Source organism: Sceloporus undulatus, chromosome 6 (assembly GCF_019175285.1).
Source record: "Sceloporus undulatus isolate JIND9_A2432 ecotype Alabama chromosome 6, SceUnd_v1.1, whole genome shotgun sequence".
In the NCBI taxonomy this organism is placed as follows: Eukaryota; Metazoa; Chordata; class Lepidosauria; order Squamata; family Phrynosomatidae; genus Sceloporus; species Sceloporus undulatus.
In genome coordinates, this window is record NC_056527.1 from 155,538,483 (window position 1) to 155,556,830 (window position 18,348).

Sequence of the window (18,348 nt, forward strand, 5' to 3'; positions counted from 1 at the left end):
ATCATCATCATCATCATCATCATCATCATCATCATCATCATCATCATCATCATCATATTTTTTTTATTGTGCTCTAGAAACATTAAGCTTCACCAATCCATTGCCTTGAAGTCCCCCCAAATATTTCACTAGTACTTTCTGGCTGTTACTATCTGGTTTTATGCTACATCCTGTTCCCTAATCCATAAAATATGTCATATGGCAGTAAATCTGGCAGAAAAACAGAGGATTTGCTGTGCCAAAAATGAAAAAGGGGGGGGGGGACTATAAAAAGGGAAAGGACAGAGCACCCCCTGGTGCTTGCTGACACATATTTCTGGACACATGTGCTGTCAAAACAGATGGGATCTGCAAGTCAGTATTTAGTGAAACACACCCTGCTTTCACCAAGCTTGAAGCATGTATATTTCACATAAGGTTTTACTTTTGGATTTTTGTTTTCAGACTGTAGGAATGAAGGAAGCTGCTTCATACTGATTCAGACCATCAGACCTTCTAGCTTTTGTTTCAGTGATTCCCAAACTCCAGTGTTTTAGACTTCAATTCTCAGGTGTTTTGGACCTCAACTTCCAGAAGCCCCGCTAGCTTGGCCAACAGTCAGGAATTCTGGGGAGTGAAGTCCAAAACATCTGATGAAACCAAAGTCTGAGAACCACTGAGTAAATAGTAGCTTTGTTGTGGAAGTAAATAATAAATAAATCAAATTGATGTGTGTCTTCTAGTCATTTCTGACTCATGGCAACCCTAAGATGAGCTATCACAAAGTTTTCTTGGTGAGATTTGTTCAGTAGAGGTTTTCCCTTGCCTTCCCCTGAGGCTGAGAGAGTGTGACTTGTGCAAGGTCACCCAAGAGGTTTCATGGCTGAGCTGGGAATTGAACCTAGGTCTCCAGAGATGTAGTCCAACATTCAAGCCAATGTGCCATAGTGGCTCAAATCCTGCAAAGCCATTGGGAGACCTTGGGCAAGTCACACTTTCTAAGCTTAAGAGGAAGCCAATGGCAACCTTCCTTTGAATAAATCTTGCTAAGAAACCCCTGTGATAGGGTTGCCATAGTCTGACACTGATCTGAAGACAGAATAACTGAGTGAAAAGAAATAAACAAATGAATGGAATAGGTTTTTGTGCATTTTTCAGGCTATGAGGCCGTGTTCTAGAAGAGCTTTTTTCTGACATTTCACCAGCAGCTGTGGCACCAGAAAAAACTCTTCTAGAACATGGCCTAGAAAAGCCCACAAAAAACTATGGATGCCGGCCGTGAAAACTTTCAACTTCACAAATGAATGAAGGATGGCAAAACAAAAAAGACTACAGTCAGCTCTCAACATCCATGGATTTTTTATCCACCAATTCAAGCATCCATGACTTGAAAATATTCAAAAAATATATGAATTCCAAGAGGAAACCTCATTTTTGCCATTTGATATAAGGGACACCATTTTACTACAGTATTCCATTGTATTTAATGGGACTTGAGCATCCACAGATTTTGATATCCACAGCAAGTCCTGGAACCAAAACCCAGTGGATACCAAGGGCCCATTGAACATGCTTTGGATATCCATACTTTGCATCGAGGCAAAGGTTGTCCATTTCCACCCAAAAGGGTTAGAGTCCATTTTGGAGGTGATCATAAAGGGCTTCCAAACATTCAAGCACCAAGGAATGCTTTGGAGCAGAGGCTTCAATCCGCACCTCACTCCCAGAATCCGTCTGTGAGCGTTAACGTTGTTTAATGAACTAATTTAAAAGAAGGCGCAGCCCTTATCCCTGTCTGATCCTGATTTGAGCGGCTCCACAGTTGACATGCATTTTGCAGTTGTCGAGACATGAAAATGTTCTGTCATTAACACATCGTGGTATAATTAGGGAGCCCAGCAGGATGCGTGTATGCAGGGAGGGGTTCTTCTTCGTCGCTGACAGTCCATTTGTGCAAGGGGTGTGATGTATCCTGTCAGGTGACAAGTGAAAATGAATTTTGTACTTCACATGAAACAACTTGGCACGCTTCCTTTCTGGAGCTGGTATTATCTGCTCAGCAGAGAGCCTGGAAAGGAATTCCGAAGGACGGGGTGATACACAACATTGAGATGCATACCGGGCCCTCATTGTGTCGTGTGCAATAGATGTGGAAATTAAAATGCAACTATGAGAGGGCATGCAAACCGCTGACCCACTTTGTGTATGGTGTGGGAGGAGAATAGCTTGCTTATTTCATTTTATTCAGGAAAATCCAAAATCCCCCTTTAATCATCTTTAATGAAATTGCAAATCTTCCTGACAGAAAGCTGGTGGAACTGTCCACCATTCCTTGTCATGTTCAAAGAAGAAAGGGCTGATATCCACAAAACTTTCCGCTTACATTTCCTAGAAGCCATCTACACTTCAGTTTGACACCACTTGTAACTGCCATGGCTCAATGCTATCAAAGTCTGAGAATTGTAGTTTGTTGTGGCACCGGAGCTCTCAGACAGAGAAAGCAAAATCTCTCACAAAACTGCAGTTCCCAGAATTCCATAGCATGGAGACATGGCAGTTAATGTGGTGTCAAACTGGATTATTTTTGTCCGGCGCGGATGCCGCCCAAGTGTTTGCTGCCTCTCTTTGAAGAGTATCTTGGTTTAATGAATGTGGGTGGGAATAGCTGGGGGTTCAAGACTTAGCAGAGGATTCCCAGAAGAAAACTGGAATGTGAACTGTTCCATAACGGTGACTAGGATGATGGTTTGGAAAACACATTGGGAGGGAACGCTTTTTCCTCTGCCCAATCCCACAGGATCTTTTCATGTTTCATAAAACATGCCAGGGAAGACCAGATGACCCATGCTAACCAGTGATGTGTCATATACACAGCCTAAAAGTATTTACATTTGCATAGCTTAATGTGGTTAAAGTGAAAATTTGGTAAGATGTGATGTCTTTCAAGAAAAAGTACGACACCAGAGCTTCACTTATAACTCCTCTTTTTCAAAGAATCCTGGGTAGACGAGATAAACTCTACATCATCTATTTTCTCTCAGATCTAAATGACAGTGTAACTGCCAAAGTCGCTAGATTCTGTGCAGCCGCCATCGATTGCCGTAGAGCGGTAGAAAAACAACAATGTTAAATAGCTGGTTATTAGAGCTCCCATGACTTCCTTTTTAGGATGCCTGAGGTTATTTGAAATTATATATATTATACCCAGTTGACTGTCTTGTAATGAATTTATTCTGTTTATCATTATGCTGGATATTGGCTGTAATAAATGAACTGAACTTAGTTAAAAGAGTAAAATAATTTTAAAAAACCCAGAGGCCTCTACTTTCTCCACCCAATGAGTCTGGCCCCACTCATGCCTTTTCTTCCAGGGTTTTAAAGGGAGGCAAGTGAACACCACAGCCAATTTCTGCCAGAAGGCAGACATCTGGGGAGCAATGGTGTCTTTTAGGGTGCCACCCATTGCAGTCCGCATTCCTTGCACCCCTCTAGTGACACCCCTGAATTTTTCTGGACTTCCTATCCCAAATTCAGCCTTGCTAGAGTAATCCTGTCCCTCTGAGTTCTGGAGTGTTCCTCTCTATTCCTGGTTCTTCTTTGGCTTCAATTTCCCTCTTGTTCCTTGACCCTGTCTTTTGGTTTGTCCTACAGTTCTGCTGCTGAGCTCTGACTCTTAGATTATCCCTCAGCATCTGACCCCTGCCAATAGATCACCTTAAACTGTGACCTGCAGCCCAGCCCTGACTGGCACGGATCTTGAAAGAATGCCTGTTTGCTTTGCTACAAGTTTATTTGCCTTCACTTATGCTTGTCTTGTAAACTATGGCCAGTATACCGTGCTTGGCCCAGGCATGGGGTGGGGGCCGGATGCCATACATTGTATAATTCTGCAAATAGCTTTCCTAGAAGCAGTCTGACTGGCTGAACAAGTGGTTGTTGGGTGCACAAGTATTTCAAGGATTTTGTCTTTTATTTCTGAGTGCCTAAGCCATTCAAATCAAAGTCGGTCTGTGGGTTAAACCCTTTGAATCCATTTTTTAGTCTGTCTCACTGGCTTTCTAAACAGCCAGAGTGGTGTAGTGAAATAAAATTTGTCCATCAGGTGCATTGCTGTAGATAAGTTGGACTGAAAGCAGTTTTGCTTATCTGTGGATCCTTTGACTAAAGACTTTGTGTGGTACCTTCCTATCTGGGTTTAGGACTCAATCCAGTTCCATGTCCTACTCAGGAGATATGGTAATAAGACTAATATCTTAGACCAACCCAGCATGGAAGTAAGGGAACAGAAAAGCAAATGTGCTTCTGCTTGCACTGCTGGAAATAAAAAAGGACCTTGTTAATGTATTGTTTTAGTCTGCTAACATTATGCTGGATTAAAGCCAAAACAAATATTATAAAAATGCTACGGTAGAGTCCTTGCATAAGGGTTGTATTATGTAAATCTCTGCTTGTGGAGTTATGCACTGATTGTGCTTTGCAAACCTTACAATGAATGGCAATGTTATGTAAATGAATACAGATTCAAATGTGCAATCAAATGCACAACTAAATGTGCATGAGCACGTTCATCCATCTAGAATCATCTAGAGTTGGAAGAGACCACAAGGGCCATCTAGTGGAACCCCCTGATATGCAGGAAGACACAATCAAAGCACTCCTGGCAGATGGCCACTTGTTTAAAAACCTCCAAAGAAGGGGACCAGCATACTCCAAGGCAGTATATTCCATTGTTGAACAGCTCTTACTGTCAGAAAGTTCTTCCTAATGTTCAGGTGGAGCCTCTTTTCCTGCAGTTTGAATCCTATGCTTCATGTCCTAGTCTCTAGGGCAGCAGAAAACAAGCTTCTTTCATCCTTTCAAATTTATACATGGCTGTCATGTCACTTCTTAACCTTCTCTTTCCCAGATTAAACATACCCAGCTATAGATATAGCCATGTTAGTCTGTAGAATCAATATGTAGGGAGATCTTGTAGCACCTTTGAGACTAACTGAAAGAAAGAAATTGGTAGCATGAGCTTTCGTAGACTTAAATCTATTTTTTCAGATGCATCTGATGCATCTGAGGAAGTAGATTTAAGTCTATGAAAGCTCATGCTGCCAACTTCTCTCTTTCAGTTAGTCTCAGAGGTGCTACAAGAACTCCCTACATACTGATTCTACAGACTAACATGGCTACATCTTTGAATTCTACCACTTGTACAGAATCATAAGAATCATAGCGTTGGAATGGAGAACTTTGTGTTGTTGTTATTTGCCACCTCCACTTATGGTGATCCTGTGAATGAGAGACTTCCAAAAGCCCAACTCATCAACTGCCCTGCTCAGGTCTTGCAAACACAAGGCTGGCACTTCTCTGTAATGCAGTGTTCCTCTCCACCTGCTGCCTTCCAGCTTACCAAGCATTACCATCCTTTCCAATGAGTCATGTCATTTCATGATGTGTCCATGACAGACTCAGTTTCATCATGTTGGCTGCTAGTGAGAGTTCAGACTTGATTTGTGATCATGTGAACATTTCATCTATGACTTATTCATTTGTCTTTTTAGCAGTCTGTGGTATCCATAGTACTCTCTTCTAGCACCACATTTCAAATGAATTGATCCTCTTCCTATGAGTTTTCTCCAAAGTCTTGCTTTCACAAGCCATACATAGACGTCAGAAATGTTATGGCAGTGGTGGAGAACCTTTTAGAGACCGAGTGCCCAAACTGCAACCCAAACCCCACTTATTTATCTCAAAGTGCCACGTCCCTCTGGATTTCTAATGACAAACTCTAGTGAAGTCTGTGTTGGGACGATGGTGTGTGTGCCCACAAAGAGGGCTCTGAGTGCCACCTCTGGCACGCGTGCCATAGGTTCACCATCACTGTGTTATGGCATGGATGATTTTCACTTTTGTTCTTCTTGTTGGGTGCTGTCAAGTTGCTTCCAACTAATGGCAGCCCTAAGGTGACCCTATTATGTTTTTTTTACAAGCTTTGTCTAGAGAGGAGTTGCCATTGCCTTTCTCTATGGCTGAGACTTGCCTACAGTCAACAAGTGGGTTCACATGGTCAATCAGGGATTTGAACCCTGGTCTCTCAAAGCCCTAGTCCAACACTCAAACCACTACACCACACTGGCTCATGGTAATGTTTGCTATCTCATGCACATAATACTAACTGCTCTTCAGCCCATAAGTCTCCAGTGTTCTCCTCCAAAGCAAATCTATGTGGTTTATCGCTCAAAGCTACTGGCCCAGGGAGAGCAGAACAGTATTACTCTAGGAAAGAGATGAGACTGTGACATCAAATAATAATAATAATAATAATAATAATTATTATTATTATTATTATTATTATTATTATTATTATTCCCACCAATTTGGACTGGACATACTGCTCAACGGAGTCTGATACAGACAGGTATTTTTTCCGTGCTGGATGCATCCTCTCCAACTATCATCATTCATGGAATTAAGAGAGAACAGTTTGTGGCTCCCGTAAGAGAAAGAAATGAGAGGAACTTTGCCTTCTGCTAGGCATAGTCTTTTTTTTTTCATTAACAGAAGATTATGAAGTAATTAGAAACCATCCCGAACTGGGATCATAGCTAATAATCTGTGTGCAGAGTTTGTAAGCAATCTGCCTAGAATGCGACTCACTGATAAAGCCTTACTAATAAAGGAGTCTCTGAACTGTGACAATGCTATTGCTTGTTGCGGTCCTAGCGGTATGCTTAATTATGATGTTTAGTGTCAAAGAAAACGGACTCCCCAAGGTTGAGGTTGCGCCTTGTCTACTTTTAGCAGCTATCTCTCTGTTCACACAGCTCCATGTTTGGTTTGGATGTAGCTACTTCTGGTAAGTAAGGCCATAGCAGTAGCTTACTCCACCAGTCTCCAACTACAAAGGGTTCAGGATCCACAAGTGGTTTGGGACCACAGCTTGGAAATGTCACTTCTTTCTGGGGAACAACAATGGCAGGGTGCTATGCCACTCATGCCCGGCTTGTGGGCACTCCAAGACATCTTCAGGGCTAGTGTGGACACTAAAAGTAAGACTAGTTATACCATTAGTCTTATCCAGTAGGTCTGCTCTTATATTCTTATACAACTGATATGGAACATATGGTAAATGGAGAGGGGGCAGATTCCTGCAGAATTTCTCTGATAGTGTTATATGCAAGAAATAAGGATCAAATGCATATTTGCTCAGGGTGTGTGTATGCGTGTGTATGTAGAACCATCTTTGCTACTTGTCCCTGGTGTATCCACACTGCAGAGTTGTAGCAGCTTGATACTGCTTTAACTGTCACAGCTTCATCCTATAGAATCTTGGGATTTGTTGTTTGGTGAGGCATCAGAGCTGACAGAGAGGGCTAAATGCCACATAAAACTACAAATGCTAGATTGTCATAGGATGGAGTCATGGCAATTAAAGTGGTTTCAAACTGCTATAATTCTGCAGTTTGGATATGCTCCTTGTGATGCAGGGGTGGAGAAAGCATGGCTCATGGGGCCACAATTTGCAGTCCCTAAAGTCCCTCTCAAGTCCCCAGAATCCCCCCTCAATTTTTGTCAAAAATAACACCTTAGGCAATGTTTCATGCAACTGTTCATGGTTGAAAATTGCTGCAAAATGTGGTTTTGTCCCCCTATGCAATGAGCATCCCACAAATTTTAATTCCTGAAAAGATTGGCCAAAAATGAAACCGGAGAGGACTTGGCATGACATGGCATCACTTCCAGGTACATCAGTACAGTGTATAGAGTGGGCAGTTCTCTGTAACTGGGTTCGTTCAGACTGGACAAATGTGTCACAACATGGTGGTTTGCCTTGATGTGCTTATTGCTTTTGCATTCAAGATCCATAGAAAGTTTCTCAATCCCCAGTGTCACTTTTTGGAAGTTCTGGTCAACTACTGTAATTTTTTGCACCTTAGATGAGTGCACAACTGTTTCCTTGTGCTGCTACGTTTCAGTGCATTTTGAATTCCAAATCCACCAAGCATTATTACAGGTCATTACAAGGTGAGCAGTCCTTTATGATGTGGATTGTGGGTGTTGATATTGCATGCTTTGGCATCCCTCCACCAGTCCCCCCATTATCCTCCCCCCTTTCCAATATATCTTTAAGAAACTTGATCAACCTCTGATGGGGAGAGCTTTTTTAAAAAGAGAAGGAAAGATTTCCTCTATAACTTTAGTGCTCTTGCTACAAGCTGCTGGAGCGATATCACTTTGGCCCTTTTTACAATGCATAGTTATAGCACTATGCTTCCATTTTGAAGTGCAGTGATGGCCTTCTAAGAAATCCTGGGATTTGTAGCTTAAGAGGGACAGAAATAGAAGGAGAGAGGGAAAGTTAGAGGGGGAGAGAGGGACAGATAGAGGAAAGAGAAAGTGAGAGGGAGAGAGACAGAGACAGAGAGAGAAGGAGGGAGAGGGGGAGAGGGAGGAAATGGAAGTTGGAGAAGGAGAGAGAAAGAGGAGAGGAGAGGAAAAGAGAAAAGGAGGAGGGAGAGTGAATGCATCTATCATTCCCATGCATTATGTTATTTCTGAACAGTGGTGGCTAGTGACTCCCATTTCAGTGGGGCCATGAATGTACTCCAGGGAGTTTATCAGACAAGGGAAATTGGAAGTATAATTCAATGGCAATCAAACGCAATCATGGGGTTTCACGTTATTGCGTGATAGACCACCACACACAATTTCAGGTAATGGGAAGTCAGTCTGAATGCAATCATGGGGTTTCACATTATTGCGTGATAGACTACCACACGCAATTTCGGGCAATGGCAAGCTATTTTCGGGCAATGGGAAGCCAGTTCGAACGCAATTCGAATTCACGTAAATTCGCTGAACTAGTGAATTCACGTGAATGCGTTCTGGCCCCACTTTCTTTTCATTTGAAATTAAGAGAAATTCCTCCCATGTGATAAACTCCCAGGTTTTGGATCACTTTAAGGGAGCTATCTGAGGTGCTGAGCCTGGTTTGGGGGTACAGTTTCGCACCTTGGAGATCTCCTTTAAAGCCGATATTGAAACCTCCTTCCTCTGACAAGGAAGCCACCGCATGCCTTTGTGTCTGAAATGTATTTGTTTATTGGATGAAACGTATGAAATATGAAACTTATTTGACTACTAAAAAATGTAACCCGTACCCCTGGTCACTTATCACTTTCAGGATCTGGTATGTGGCTGTGATCCTGCAGCGGCGGATGTAACTCTGTGTCGATTTCTTCTTCGGGGACTAGCCTCTGCCTCTCAGCCACTTCAGTGAAATTTACTGCAGTTTATACTAAAAAAGATTGTGAGCTTTTTAAAGAGTTTCTTGAGGGCAATTTTCCTTCCCTGGAGTTATATCTCTTTGATTTTCAGTAGCTGCGAAGGAGGAAAGTGGATTCTAGAGGAAAAACCAACAGCTAATAAAATGTGCGGCTTTAAAGAAAAGAATACCCATCACCCTTTCTTCATTTTTCTTTACAATCCAAAGGTATACATAGCTGGCATTCAAGTGCTGCGTGGAGGAAGGGATGAAACAGGAAAATAAGGGCTAAAAATAAAGGTTTTATGGACTTAATGGGGGCTAAGCTGTTTTGAATTAAACTAGTGATGTGTTTCTTAGCATTTTTTCTGCAAATGTGAAGGCTGGGAAAGGAAGGAAAATATGGAGTGAGATCCTACATTGGGATTGCATAAAGAGTTATACAATAATGCACATCTGTATGCACCATCTCACTGTATGCACAACTCCACTTCTGCCAGCTTCACCTCAATAGCTGCATCTTCCCTGCAGAAATAATCTGGTCTGACACCACTTTAACTGCTGTGGCTCAGTGCTGTGGAATTCTGGGAACTGTGAGGCATTTAGTCTTCTCTCTCAGAGACCTCTGGTGCCACAACAAATTACAGTTCCCAGGATTCCATGGCATTGAGCCATGGCAGTTAAAATGATGTCAAACTGGATTATTTCTGCAGCCCAAGTCAATATGAGGCATCTAACAAAAATGGCCAGCCACTTCTATAAAGAAACGTATATACGTCTAGAATACCAACAGATTTCCAGCCATAATATTTTACAATTTTAAGCTTCAAAGAAGTCCAGCAACATCTGGAGGGCCAACATTTGGTTAGACACTGCAGTGGTCTAATTCAATTTAAGGCAACTTTCTTGTATAATCACAGCAGCTTCTTTAAAGCAAGAATGCAGACCTCCAGAAGCTGAACTCCAGTTCCAATCATCCCCAGCCAGCTTACTCCTGTGATGGGATTAGGCAAAGAGCTCTCACTCATGTTTGAAATAAATCCCTTTCATTATAGAAGAGGTCTTTTTATATCTTATAATGAGTCAGATCATTGATCCATCTGGTCCAGAGATGACCAATGTGGAGCCCAACGAATGTTGCAATCATCCTTCCCATTGGCTATGCTGGCTAGGGTTGCTGGGGGTTGCAACTCAGCAACACTTGGGCCAGAATCCCTTTTGTGACATACATGTGCATAAGTGCAAACCTTATGAACATTTGTGTCTATTTTTGGAATGAGTGCATGGTGCTGTTCTGTAGTCCTTTGCACCATATCCCAAACTCTTTCCTTCTCAGTTGTCAAGCCCCAGAAGGGGAGGCATCTTACCAACAGCAAGGGGAGAGAATAGGCTGGCACAATACTGGGGGCCTAGTGTTCCCAGGTTTCCGAAATAGCAAAAAGGAACAGCTGAAATTTATGACAGGCAGGGCTGGCAACCAGCAATTAACAAGTCTGCGTTCTGGCTCGATAACAAATGGAAATATTGATTTCAGTTCACTCAGCTATGTGTTTCAATGTAAAATTAACATTTTGCCCATATTCAGTCCTATGTAAGGAACAGGTTTTTCAAATTTCAAATGAAGGGCATCCCTTCTAATAAGGAACACCTGGCAACCCTAGTAAGGAAGGATAGGAGGAGACACTCAGTTTGTGAGTGCATTCCCACGCACTTATCCACCCCGAGATGAGACAAGCTGGTTTATCAATGTTGGAATTGGTTCCTTGCTTTCTCCCTACCCTACTGTTAAACAGCAATGTTAGCTAACAACAACAACCACCACCACAACAAATCTATATACAGTTGGCCATCAACATTTTCAGTTTTGACTTTTTCGGATCTGATTTGGTGAGTATTCTAGGGCCCCATTCCCACTTACAGATAAATCAATGTGAGATCTGAATTGATGGATTGATTTGACAGTGGAGCGTGGTTCCCACTACATTTGCCCCGATCGCATTTTTTCCCTCCAAAATAATCCACTTGTGGTTCACATTCAGGCAAGAATAGATTCAGTATGGGCCCGCTCCAGCCAGATGAAGGGCAACTTTAAATCGATTCCAATCTACATGTGGTTCACACTTGTGCAGAATCAATTTATTGGGGGGGGGGGGGAAAAAAAAATCAGTATCAAAAAGATGTGGGTTAAATGGGTCTAGCTCATGGCTTCCCTCTTGGAATTGCTTCAGCGATTTAGATTAAGTGGGAACCAGGGTCGTTTGAACTGGTTCAAACGGATTCACGATTCGGTTTAAAAGGTAGTGGGAATGAGGTTGAGTAATCTCTAGCTCCTCTCAGGTGACTCTCCCAGAAGCTGACCATAGAGTCACACTGGATACCTAGAGATTCCTAGCAAAAACAATTCTCTAGCCATTTGTAGTGCCACCAACACAATTCTATGGTCAATGTCTGCCAGATGTCGGCCACAGAGTTGCACTGGAGGACCATCCTAGAGATTCCTAGAGACCCCCAGATTCCATAGGAAGGGGTCATGACATGAAAGCAGTGCCAAACTGCATCAATTCTGCTGTGTTGCAGCAGGCTGAAAGAGAAAACAGCTGTAAAGAGAAGCCTGGCTATTTTTGAAGCTGTTGCTGGAGCCAAAGCAGTAAAATCGTCTGACCACTGAATGATGGATGTTGAATGTTTCACTCTCCAATCTTGGACTATACGTCTTTGAGCCACAGTAAAAACACACAGGATCCATCATGCTGACCATCAATTTAATTCCAAATTGAAGGGATATAATTTCAAAGAAGACATGCATCTACAAATGACAAAGATTTTTCTAATACATAATTAATACATTTTAATACCTCCAACCAGGAAGGATTAAGTATTGAGCGCATACACGTATCATTTGCCGCAAAGAAGCATTATCTGTATTACAATGCCAACTTTTATTTGAAGTAGATAATTTCTTCCTTAGAAAAACCTTCCTGCTGTCCAATATACTCAAAACATCCATTTTTGTTGAACCTAGCATAGTTTCAGTCTAAAGAGATTTTCGGTTATGAAGCTGGCATACTGATTTGTGCAAGACAATCTAATTCTTTATTTCATTCAATACTAATGTCATTAACATAGAATGTAATGCTTGCTATTTACACATCTTTTCTTTTTTGAACATTTAAGACAAAGTCTTCATCTGTGTACTCCACACCTCCAACATTTTACAGATAAAAGACAGGAACAGAACAGAAAACAGGAAAGCATGTATTCACACATCCCCAAACCTTTTATTTCTTAAAAAGCCCAACAATTGACCTTCTTCAGGGGCTATTCTAAAAAAGACAGAAACACATTTACTATTTATGTGGTATTGAAACAACACATAAAACCCATATTAAAAAAACATAATTTATTAAAAATTGAATAGTTTCTATTATCCATATAAATATACACATACCAGAAAAGAAATTTCTGGAGCTGCAGTCTGCACTCTCTTCGATGTGTTTTATGTGTTGTCTCAATACCACATATCTAGCAAATGTGTTTTTATCTATGTTAGAACAGGCTCTGAAGAAGGTCGATCGGTGACAAGGCCAAAACGTATTGGGCTTTTAAAGAGATAAAAGTTGTTGGAGCATTGCATAGCATGTAGGACTTTGTCTCCTTTCATTCTTCCCCAAATAAAAATCAGGACAAATGTGGCCAAGCAACATCAGATCAGGGTGCAGATAAGTAAAAGTTATGAATGAGGAAGATCACACATGGTAAGAGAGGCTTCAGCAGTGTGCTTTTGCTTGAGCCTACAGGGAAGGGCAAGATTTCACCCTTTCTCTCTGCTGCTGAGTTGAGTGCAAATTACTCTTGCTCACTTATTCCAGTTTGCAGTAACTGAGGTAAGCCAGAGACAAAGGAGGAAAGTTTCTCCTCTGAGAAACATGGGCCGCACTTTGGGGCTCAGGTGTGGGGTTGCTGTCCCCATTGCACATCGACGGAGATGTCTAAAGCTTTTCATAGGAGCAGCAGGAAAGACTCATACTCCTAGTGCAGGGTGCATTCTTCAGAGGGGAATAGCAATGGGCTTGAGACATCGGTCTATAAGAAATGGAGGCTTCCTGTACAACAGACATAAACTACTGCTTCCATCATATGACCAATAGGCAAAAAACAGTGAGATTGGAATGTTGTTCAAAGGAGGAAAATCATTTTCTGTTCCATATTTCTGAATGATGTTATGCCAAGAAGCCGGTCATTAAAAATATACAAGTTGTGAATTGAGTCAGTGCATCATTTATTGCGAAGCTGAGTCCAAGCTGAGTAAGTGAAGTGACTTGAGTCCAAGTCAGTCGACTCATGGCTAGATCACTGCTGCTAAGTTTCCTAGCTGCTGGGTTTTGCATTGGCTGGAGCGTTTCCAACCAAGTACATGGGCAGCCCGACACAGAGTGAATTTTCAGCAATCTAACCTTAAGGTGAGTCAAACATATTTGATGTTATCTGCCTTCAAGTTGACTTTGATCTATAGTGATCCTATGAACGAGAAGCCTCCAAGTCACCCTGTCCTCAACTGCTGCTCAGCTCTTGCACATTCATGGCAACAACCTCTGTGACTGAAGCTACCCTTCAATCTTCTTCTTTCCCTATTGCCCTCAACTTTACCAAGCATTATTGCCTTTTCTAAGTGAGTCTTTTCTTCACATGATATGTCCAAAGTATTTTAGTCACCTTTGCTTCTTTTGAGTCTGATTTGTTCTAGGACCCATTTATTTGTCTTATTATCAGTCTGGTATTTGCAGATCTCTTCTCCAGCATCACATCTCAAATGAGTTGATTTTCTTCCTATCGGCTTTCTTTACTGACCAGCTTTCACAACCAAACATAGAAACGGGAAATATGACAGCAGGGGCAATCCTAACTTTAGTATTCAGTGATATATTTTTACGTTTCAAGATCTTGTCTAGATGCCTCATAGCTGCCCTTTCGAGTCCAAATTGGTTCAGATTTCTTGACTTCAGTCTCTGCTCTGATTGATGATTAAACCCAAGTGGTCAGGAAAACAAAATACGAAATTTAGCCTGGATCCAAGAAAACGTTTCTGTTGACTGTGTTTAAAGGGCACGGCTGCGACGATAATGAGGGTTTTACTGCTTTATATGTGTGTGGAATTGTTTATGCAAGATTGAGAGCAATCAGCCAGGAATTGCTCTCACACAAGCAAGGTTTATGCTAAATACTGGGAAATGAAAGCATTTCCAAAATGAGGCAAATGGTATGTAAATTTGCAGGACTCTTTCAGTAAATTAATGTGGTCTATTTGAGTCAGCCAGGAATTGGGCTTTGTAAATAAGTTGAGGGGGGGATGTAAATGGTTTGAATGTTTCTGGAATGATCAACCAAACATGGTTGTTAGTAATACTTTTTTGGCAAACTTTGTCAGACATACAGCTGTGTGTTTTTGTTTTATCGAATAAAGAAAATTAAGCAGGGAAGGAGAGGTCCTCCTCTTTTAATTGCACCTGTCGTGCAAGAAGGCTTATGTTTGCAAGCAACAGCATCCCAAGACATTTTGATGACTGAGGCAAGGAACCAGATACAGTAGCACCCCCTTTCCATTCCATATGAAAAAGCAGGCCAGATTGTCTGCTGAATATTTCTTTGACACTAGAACAAAGCTTCGAACATTAGGTTTGACCATTAACTTGTTAATGTCAGCTGTCAGAAACTAGAAAATTACTTTGTTAGCATAATTACCAATACTGTAACTGAATTCATTTAATTCAATATATTATTCTTAATTAACTCGTTGCTTGACTGTTAGGGTTGGCAGACCGTGGAATTTTCAGAGAATGGAGCAAAGGTTGTCACTAGAGAACGCAAGGAAACACATTTTGTTAATGGTTCCTTCAAAAGGTCTCTTTTTGTCCTTTTAAAGTTGTCTTCCTCCAACCTGGAGTCCCCCCCCCCCAGGTTCTCACCATTCCTAGGCAGCAATACTGTTGTGCACTTGAATGGTGAGAACCAGCATCTTGGGAACCGTCAGGTTGGGGAAGGCTATCCCAAGGAGCAGGACTGCGTCTTAACTTTTTAATCCAGTTTGTCATGGCCTGCATCACTCTTTTCTTTCTATCCCCACGAACACATACACTTCCCTCAAACAAGATGCCCTGTTTGTGAGTGATCAATGTGGAGTGATTTACTGTATATACTCATGTATAGGTCTAGAAAGTTTGGTCAACAATTAATCCAAAAAAACCTGAGTTGACTTATCCAAGGGTCAATGTAAGTACTGTAAGTATTCTTATACTAAAAAAGTGAAAGGCAAGAGAGTCATCTGTACTGGAAGCACTCGTCCCCAGTACTCTTTTATCCATCCAGTTTTTAGGGTGAGCACAAACAGCGATGGATGCTGGAATTTTTTAAGTTCTTTGGCAGACTTTCCCTCTGATCTCAGTATCTCAACAGTGGTCCCGCCACATTCGCTGGGGTTAGGGGTGAAGGACCCATGTGAATTTGGAAAAAATGTAAATAATTTTAAAAAAACTATTCTTTTTACTTAAGAGAACAGCTCTCTAGGAATCTCCAGGTCCTCTAGTCAATAATAATAATAATAATAATAATAATAATAATAATAATGTTTGCAAGACTGAATGTACACCCCTCAAATGTGACCAGAGGCAGATATCTGCAGACTCCATTTCTGAATCGTGTATGTCACTGTGATCAAGCTCCAGATGTTCTCCATCATATTGTATTATTTTGTCCATTGTATATAATGCCAAGGAAAAAACTGTTAAGAAGGTTATTGGAAATGAATATCTCTTTGAATGGGTTATCAGTGGAATACCTATTGGAAGATCGGAACCCACATATTACCAGGTTAATGGCCAATTTTCTGGTGGAGGCAACAAGATTATGGTTTAAATTTAATAACAATTCTGAAGTTTTATTGTAAATGTTGTAAATGCATGTTGCTTTTCTATGCCTAATAAAAGTTGACTGACTGACTAATAATAATAATAATAATAATAATTTTTATTTTCCCGCCTCTCCCTGCGGATTGAGGCAAGATTAAATCAACTAATTAACACAGTTCAAGTATAAAATACAACCAATAAAACACTGACATTATTATTAATTCAATAAAATAGCTAAAACATCTAGGACATCAAAAACATTTTGAAAACATACATCATAACCAGAAGTGAAGCATTTTATCTTAAAGATCTCCTATAAGAGGTCGGATGGATAAGCCGGTGGGAAAGGTCCGTCTTAAGTGCCTTCTTAAAGGCATCTAAGGTGGTGATAAGACAGATCTCTTCCGGTAGGCTGTTCCATATGGCCAACATCTGCCAAAGGTTGAACATAGAATCATGCTGAGGACTTATAAATGTGTAGAAAAGTGTTTTCTCAGGTTCTCCAGCACAACTCTATGGCCAACTTCTGGCAGAGTTGCACTGGAGGACTTGAGTCCTAGAGAGAACACATTAACCAAAACCGCAAATACACTGGTACCCCGGGATACGAATGCGCCGCCTTACGAAATTTCCGGGTTACGAAAAAAATCCATTCAAAAAAACTGTTCCGGGTTACGAAGGTTATTTCGGGTTACGAAAATTTTTTGGTGCTTTTCGGCGCTATTTCACACGAAATCGCGGCTTTTCCCCATTAGCGCCTATGGCTTTTTCGCCTTACGAAGTATTCCGGGTTACGAAAGCGGCGGCGGAACGAATTAATTTCGTAACCCGGGGTACCCCTGTACTCAGATCTGCAAAAGTTAAAATGACAAATGTGGAGAGCCTATTCAAAGTGGAGTGGCACTTTATGCATCTGGTGAAGAGGACCCCAATCCATGTAAGCTTATACCTTGATCATTTCTTTGATCTTGAAGGTGCCCTAAGACTCTTGGTTGTTAAAATATTGTTAAGTGTGATTTGCTAGCACTGTCATTCTGCGGGGTTTAGATTCCTCCCCAGAGTGTGCTAGAAGTTAAGTCTCTGGCAGGGCAAGAAGAGATGAGGAGTATCTCATCTCTGATGCATTTTTTGCATACAAATGGGCACACATAAACATTTAGGTGCCGCATGGCTTGCTATTTCATATACAGCTGAGGCTTATTTTGGTTGGTTGCTAATAGACTGTGAGACTGTGATTCTTCATCTTGGGTTCAAGATATTGACAGATGTCACTTCAGGTCCCTGAAGCCACAAGGAGCATGGCCAATGGGCAGGGAGTTTGGATGAATCTACACTGTATATATTATTCAGTGGTAGCTGTGCTGGCCGCATAGCAAATGCAATAATATCAAAAAATCCACCAAACAGTGATACCTTTTTTGGTCCAACCAAAATGCACAATATACATGTTGCAAACATTCGAGGCTCCACATGGCTTCTTCACCCGTAGTCCAACATTTGGGGGCCCAGGTTTGGGAACTACTCCTTTAGAACTATTATGATGCTTTTTTCTTGTTACACCTTTTACCTAAGGAATGAGCATAAATTGCACGACAAATATATATGTTGCATATGCCTTCAAGTTGCCTGTTGACTTATGATGGCCCCATGGATTTCATAGGGTTTTTTCTTAGGCAAGGGTGACCAGACCTTTCCTCCTTTTCCAGGACACATCCTACATTTCAACCTTCTGTCCAGGAGGAATTCCCAATCCCAAATGTCTTCCCTTTGGATCATGACGAAGAAGCACAAATATATGTTTCTAGGCGGGTTTCTGAGCTTTTATTTTGTCATGTCCTCCTTTTGTAAAGTCAAAGGCTTTCACAGACACCATCCATACTTTTTTGTGGGTTTTTCGGGCTATATGGCCGTGTTCTGGAAGAGTTTATTCCTGATGTTTTGCCAGCATCTGTGACTGGCATCTTCAGAGGCATCTTTCTGGTGAAACGTCAGGAATAAACTCTTTTAGAACACGGCCACATAGACCGAAAACCCCACAAAAAATGTCCTCTGTTTGTCTGGAATGTCCTACATTTTGCAGTGCCTTGTCCTCCTTTGCAGTGAGGACATCGGGTTGCCAAGGCGTTGGCTTAGGGTTGCTGCCACACTGAAGGATTTAATGCAGAGAAGGCCAAATGCCTCACAAACAGGATTAGAGTTGCCATTATTATTATT